At 41.1% G+C, this 7813-nt stretch overlaps 1 pseudogene; it reads left to right on the top strand.

Annotated features, from left to right (window-relative positions):
• The first annotated feature begins 1392 nt into the window (after positions 1–1392).
• On the top strand, positions 1393–4468 carry LOC121442951 (annotated as a pseudogene).
• The last annotated feature ends 3345 nt before the right edge of the window (positions 4469–7813 follow it).

Genomic DNA, 7813 nt, shown 5'->3' with positions numbered 1-7813 from the left:
AAAGTTTCCTACTGAGCCTGGAGCTCACCAGTGCAGCTACAATGACTGGCTATCGAGTCGCCTGGGTCCTCTCTCTCTGCCTGTCTGTGCAGTGCTGGGATTATAGACATGTATCACTGTGTTCAACTTTTCATATGGTTTCTGGAGATCTACACTTAGGTCCTCATGCTGCAAGCCAAACACTTTTTTTCCTGGGTCATCTCCAGGATCTTGAATATGGAAAATCTTTGCTCTTTCCATTTCTTGCTCTGTCTGTCTGTCTACCTGTCTGTCTGTCTGTCTGACTCTCTCTCCCCAGATTGTTCTTAGCTGGAATCTTTGAAGTAAGCCAGACTGCTAAGATGGAAGAGTAGGAGAGGGTAAAAATTAGTTTTTCTGATTTCATTGTTGACTATATGAACTGTCTGGTACCTGCTTATCTCTGCACGTTAGGTTAAAGAAACAGTAAGTATACTTACGTTAAGACTACTGTTCATCAAGTCTCACACATTTTGCTTATACTACAATGTACTTCCACACCAAACCTCCAAAATCGCTAGCCAAAAAACTCCTACTGTAAGGGCCAGATGGCAAGTATTTTAGGCTTTGTAGGTCATATCCTTTGAGCTGTAGCTACTCAACACTGCCACTGAGGCTCAGGAGCAGCCACCAACAACACATAAACAATTGAATGTAATGGTTTTTCAATAAAATATTATTTATGTAAGGGAGAAGGGAACAGATTTTATCTCTGGGATGTGTGATGAAACCTGGCTTATATCATCAGTAAAAAGTGATAGGACCCCAGAAACTGGCCTATGCCTGTAATTCTAGCACTTAAGAGGTGGAGGCAGGATGATGAAGTCCATCTTTGGCTATGTAGTGACTTTGAGGCTATCTTGGGCTACTTGAGACCCTGTCTCAAGAAAGTAAAGAAACAAAAATAAGAAGTTTCAAGGTATCAGCTTTTGTAGGACTAGCTATCACGCTGCCATCCATGGGCATGGCATCAGGTCTTTTCTGTGGAGCAGTGCAGGAAATGGTTGCAGAACTGGGAGCTGAGAGTGTGAAGGCAAATACAAGTATGTCGTCTGGACTCACAGTAGGAGGGAAGAACCCAAGTTAGGGTTTACACTAAGGTTTAAGATGATCATTAAAAAAATAAAAAGAAAAAAATAAAAGAAAAGAAGTTCATCTTTATAATAACAGTGGAGACCTGTGACCTTAACAAACACAGGAATGGACACAGCCACATGCCCAAAACATCCAGCACATGCCCTGTTATTGATGGGCATATGATTCACAATTTATGAGTTGTAATTTTCAGTGTTTAAACTAGAAGTGTGGAGTTCCTGCGAGTTTCTTCCTGCTCTCTGCATCTGGCCTCTGGCCTCTAGCCACTTCCCTTGTGTCATGGCCCCGAAATGGCAATCTGCGCTTCTGCCTCAGTCCAAGAAACCCAAATCAGCTCCATCCCCGAAACTGGAGGACAAGTCTGCCTCTCCCGGCCTGTCGAAGGGAGAAAAAGAACAGCAAGAAGCAATTGAACACATTGACGAAGTACAAAATGAAATAGACAGACTTAATGAACAAGCAAGTGAGGAAATACTAAAAGAAAGAACAAAAATATAACAAACTCCGCCAACCGTTTTTTCAGAAGAGGTCAGAATTGATTGCTAAAATCCCAAATTTTTGGGTAACCACATTTGTCAACCATCCACAAGTGTCTGCACTGCTTGGGGAGGAAGACGAAGAGGCTCTGCATTATTTAACCAGAGTTGAAGTAACAGAATTTGAAGACATTAAATCAGGTTACAGAATAGATTTTTATTTTGATGAAAATCCCTACTTCGAAAATAAAGTTCTCTCCAAAGAATTTCATCTGAATGAGAGTGGTGACCCATCCTCACAGTCCACTGAAATCAAATGGAAATCTGGAAAGGATTTGACAAAACGCTCAAGTCAAACACAGAATAAGGCCAGCAGGAAGAGACAACACGAAGAGCCAGAGAGCTTCTTTACCTGGTTTACTGACCACTCTGATGCAGGTGCAGATGAGTTAGGAGAAGTCATCAAAGATGACATTTGGCCAAACCCCTTGCAGTACTATTTGGTTCCTGATATGGACGATGAAGAGGGAGAGGCAGAAGATGATGACGATGATGATGAAGAAGAAGAAGGCTTGGAAGATATTGATGAAGAAGGAGATGAAGGTGAAGAAGATGAAGATAAAGATGATGATGAAGGGGAAGAAGGAGAGGAGAATGAAGGCGAGGATGACTTGCACAGAAGACTGATGAATTTCTACTCTCTTTTTTATTTTCTTTTTATTTTTTAAATTTCTCCAGTCCCTGGGAGCAAGTTGCAAGTCATTTCCCTCCCGTCCCCAAATCCCTCTTGTGCTCAGTCGCCCTGTTTCTGAGGTCTCGCTTCTCAATACCATGGTTCTCAACTTATTTTTGGGGAAATGTCTTGAGCAAAATACAATGGGAAAAGAAAGAATCTCCACTACTGTGTTCTACATTCATTTTTATCTTTTCTTGTCTTGAACTGTGGATTCAATACCACCACCACGTGCTCTGTGGGAAAAAAGAAAAGCCCTCCATCCCCTTTGGCTTTGCTGGAGGCTGGAGGGTGCTAGGCCCCTGTGTAGTAGTGCATAGAATTCTAGCTTTTTTCCTTTCTCTGTATATTGGGCTCAGAGATTACACTGTGTCTATGTGAATACAGACAGTTAGCATTTACAAAAAAAAAGTAAAGTAGAAGTGTGTGTGTGTGTGTGTGTGTGTGTGTGTGTGAGAGAGAGAGAGAGAGAGAGAGAAATAGGTAAGGCTGGATGCCTACGTTCTTTGTCAAGTGTTCTCAGTAAAGGTTTAACTATATACACAGCTTTGCCAGGTGGGTATAAGAATTGAAACATATTCTATTAGCTTTGTTGCTTGTTTTAATAATTAGCTCACTTCTTTAATGTAGTCCGAGTGAGTCTGATCCTTTCTTCTTGCCAACGATTATTCAAACCAACTGAAATTCTTGATCTAGAGTTCCGTCCTTTTCCTTCAGATAGAGGTTGTCTTTAGCTAGTAAGACTTGTGTGACATTATCATTTTAAATGGCTGTGCCATTAATCTTAGATTTTATTATTTCTCATTAACAGAGAACATATAAAACGTCAAAGGATGGTTCAAGGTCAATAATTAAAATGTTCCAATGGTGTACACAATGAACATAATGCAGAGAGAGAGTGTGTGAGAGAGGGAGGGGCAGTTACACGTAGATAGAGTCCACCAGAGTCAGCCTGAAAACATTGGTGACAATGATTTCTGTTTCTTTCTCCCCCGTCCTCTTAGGCACGTGGCAGTCATGCTACTTCCCCCTAGTTTTTTTGCCGACCACCAATCCTATTTAAGTTGTCAGTATGAAAATTCATTTGTCTTCATCCTACCTTATCTTATTCCAAGGCTGAGATTTACTATCTCAGTTTCCTGCTCCTTCCGCCACACTTGCTGCATGCTGCCATGCTTCCAACCCATAATGAACTCCCAACTCCCTGGAATCATAAGCCAAATAAACTCCTTCCATAAGTTGCTATAGTCATGGTATTTTATCACATGAAAGAAGTAATTAATAGGACAGGGTCATGAAATCTTTCATTATTGTGACTGGACCTATGTGGTCTTTTATGACTTTTATACTATTTAAAACTTGGGTGCTCCAAGTTCAGGACATAAACATTTATAATATCATGTCCTCTTTAGAAGTTGTTTCTCTTGTTAATATGCAATCATTCTGTTTAATCTTTTCTGACTAATTTAGTCTTAAAGTCTAGTTTACTAAAGATGAGCATTACTGTGCATCCATGTTCTCAGCTTAGTGGTTTGATTTTTCAACCTTTGACCCTCAGCTTGTGGATGTCTTAGCTTCTTGGAGACAGCAGATAGTTCGAGGGCATTTTTAATTCAGTTTACTAGTCAGAGCCTCTTAAATGGGTAATTAAGGCTGTTTGTGTTCTAGTTTATAATTAAGAAATGTTTACTATTGTTTATGAATCTGCTGTTGGTTCTTGTTGGTTGGATAACTGGCACCCCTACCCCTTTCTGGTCTTGTTGGATGCTTGGTAGCTTGCTCCTTGAGACACAATCAATTCTTTCTTAGTTCTCCTGTGTTCATCTATTGCTTTCTTCACCTGTATCTCTTCCTCTATTCTCACATGCAAACCCTTTTTGTATTTCTAAAAGAGCTTGCTAACGTTGTCCTAGATGCTACAAATTGCTTGACTTGTGGTTTTCTTTAAATACTTTTATTTCTTCTTTGATTTTCATAGATGATTTTGCTGGGTATAACAATCTAGAATAACAATTATTTACTTTCAAGGAACGAAAGAAATCATCCCATGTTTTCTTGGCTGTTTCTGTTGTTTATTACAGATCTGATCTTATTCTGACATTTCTGCTTTGCGTGTTAACTGGTGTTTTCCCCTTACAGACTTTAGTCGTTTTTCTTTTCTTTGTTTTTTTGGACATCCTGACTGTGGTATACTGTGAGGTGGTTCTTCTCCGATCATGTCTATTTGGGGTTGTAAAGCGTTCCTGTGTGTGGATGTCTATTTCTTTCTCTAGGTTTTGTAAGTTCTCAGCTATAATTTCATTCACAGATTTTACATAACTTCCTTCTGTCCCATGAATTTTTAGGTTGGTTTCTTAATGTGTGCATACTCTAGACTTCTTAAAGTTTTTGTCATTTCATTATTTTTTCTTTAAATATGCGTGAATGTCTTACTGCCCTGCCCTTCTCCTCCATCTGTGAGATTCGTTCCCTTTCTGGGCCTTGCCTGCTCATGAGGCTCTGCTTGACGGATACATTCATTCATTTCTAAAATTTCTGTTTGCATCTTTTTCAGTGATTATATTTTCTTTATGTATTTTTATTCCATATTTCTTTCTTCAAGTTACTGTTTCTCTCATGTACTTCAGTAACTTCAGGGTCTATACACTTAAATTCATTTCGTAAGTTTATTTTCTTTATCTTTAATTATAGTTTCTGTTTTTTCCAGTCTTCTTTTTGATCATTGAGCATTTATATTTTTTAAAAATTATATTTAATTTATTGATTGTGTGTATGTGTGTGTCATGCACACACTTGCCACAGCGAGCAGTCAGAGAACAACTTGCAGGAACTAGTTACCACTTTCCACCTCCTGGTGCTGTGGGATAAAGCTTAGGTTATCAGGCTTGGTAGCAAGTGCCTTTGCTTGCTTAGCCGTCTTGCTGGTCCTGGTCTTTGAATCTTTAAAAAAAATAGAACTTTGAAATCTTTTTCTGTCATCTAGCTGTCTAGGATTGAGAAACATTGAACTTGGGAGGTTATCATACTGGGGCATTGCCATGGGGTGTGTGTGTGTGTGTGTGTGTATGTGTGTGCTCATCGTGCATCTGTTTGGGTTTTTGTTTGCTTGTTTTATGAGTCCCCATTGTGGGCTGTCTTCACTGGGATTTGTGTCTGGGGAAGAGCTGAGTGCAGCAATGTCTGCTGGTTTGACAGATGTCTCAGTGTTGACTGCAGAGACACTGCTCTTGAATCCTGCTCCCTCAAAAGTTTTCAGATGGGAGAACTGGGGCTCTGGCTGGGGAAAATGTAGCATAGTTAAGTAGCAACGGAGGAAAGGAATGTGGGCTGAGAAGAGACGGAGTGGGAGCTGCGAAGCAGTAGAGAGAAAGTGGATTTGGAGATTTGGAGACAAGGACAGAGGTAGGAGCTTTTCCCAATAAAATACTAATTACAGCATATCAATTGAGCCCTTAAAATACAACAGTGTATGCACTAAGAAAGAAATCAAAGAATGAAAAATATAAACACCATATAATGTACCTAAAATATGTAAAATAAAAATAGAAATAAAGTCTATACATATGCCGAGAAAAAGCTGGATAGACGCGATGCTCAGTCGGTGCCCCCCCCCCCCCCCACCGTGGAAGAGCCTGGCTCCTGTGTTTACTTTAGGACTGTCCTCAGGGTGCTGCATGCTTCCTTCCCGTCTTTTGTTCTTTCTCCTTTCTCCCTGCGGCCTGGGTGTCCAGTCGACTCCCTTACCACCCCTCTGCTGTCTTCATGATCTGTGGCTTGCAGTTTGCTGTTCAAATTGACCACAGCTACGTATTTCCTTATGTGCCCACATGCTTCCTGTGGCTCTGAAGGGTCCCTTGCCACGCAGGGCAGTAATAATGATGAGAGAGAGGGACATGCAGTTCTTTGGTGCGAAGCTTTGGGCCCCTGAACTTTTCTCCTTTGGTGGTTAATTCTTGCTGGTTGATGTTAGCTCTTCCTGAGTCTGATTTTTGCTTGGATCGAGTCCATTCCTGCGGCCCCTCAATCAGGCTGTTTGCGCCTCTGGACTATGGGTGGATGTGAGGAGGGTTGTGAGTGTTGGAAAAATTTTCAAAGTCCTCTGCCCTTCATCTGGCACCTGCTTATGCCTGCTGGAGACCTGCCAGCTTCCTACTGGGATTTCAGCAGTGCCCACCCAGGTGCGAGAGTTATTTACAATACATCCCTTGGTGGCCACATGCTTGGTGCCATGCTAGGCTAGATGTGGCCTGGGGAGGCTGCATATCACCTGTTCTGCTGAGCAGAGAGTCTGTGTGCTTGTGGGTCACTGACCTGCTTTTCTGTGAGTGGAATTTCCCTTCCGTCCTTCCTCCCCCCACCCCTCTTTCTTTCTTTTTCTCAATCCCTGTCTTAAGAATAATTGTATTTTTTTTTCTGTCCCTACTGTTCTGGCTCCCACTGAAACATGCTCCAGTCTCTGTATTCCTTATCCCATCCTTCTTACTTGCCCCCTTTTTCCTGCTTATGACCCTTCCCCATGGTAAGTAAGGGTTTAGCTGACGCAAACGTGTATCTGTCCGTAGGAGGGGTCAGAAAAACATTAGCTAAGACCCTAAATTTGTTTTTAACCTTATTTTAACTTTTCTGAACCTCCATTTTCTTGTCTAAAAGATAAAAATTAAGGTAGAGCCCACCTAATGATTGCCAGAGTGAAGTGAAGTCATGGATCATATGCCGAGCTTGCCCTTAATACAGGTAAGCGCTGATCCAGGCTGTTACTATCTCTAGCCTTTTGTACTTCTTATTGTATATCCCACTCTGCTTGTCTCTGAACATCCCAAAGTACTGATGTTTTCCACTCCCCACGCCATATGCTTGTGATTTCTGCTCATTAGGAAAATGTCTGCAGTGAAACAGAAAGACATGTGATGTAGTGTATGAAACTGGATGTTTGAGCTTGGACTGATTTTATTTGCAGGGTCTGCTGTGTGCTGTCTGGTGTTCAGGGAACAAAATAAAAGCTGAGCTCATCCTGCTGATTGAGTTTACTGGCTCTCTTATGATTTCCTTGGACATTTTTCATGGTCTAGGATAACTTCATTGCCAGCATCTTCTGGTGGAAGAAATTACTTATCTAAGCAACACAATCATGCTATTTATCGAAAGAAACCCTGTTGATCAGAATGGACCTGAGTACTGAACCATCTGGCAGACTCTCAGCAAGAAGTTTCTTTGTCTTCACAGACTGATCTTTATAAGCAGTGACCAGTCTGGAAAGAAATGAGTTGGGGTCCCTGAAAGGTTGCTTGAACACCCTCAAAAAATTACTTCACCCAAATGCTGACTGGGATGAACCTAGCACACAGGATACACCATGAAAGACTTAACAACACCCCCAAACAGCAGGAAGCAGTATGGATAGAACTATGCCCATATTTCCAAATATTGTTTATAATTGTTTGTTTACATTTAAAGGGGGATATGCTATAGATATGAATAATTTGCATTGGTA

This window comes from Microtus oregoni, unplaced genomic scaffold, assembly GCF_018167655.1.
Source record: "Microtus oregoni isolate MIOR12 unplaced genomic scaffold, Mior012 000098F_ref0000018, whole genome shotgun sequence".
NCBI classification, from domain to species: Eukaryota; Metazoa; Chordata; class Mammalia; order Rodentia; family Cricetidae; genus Microtus; species Microtus oregoni.
This window is presented reverse-complemented; position numbering and strand designations above follow the sequence as displayed.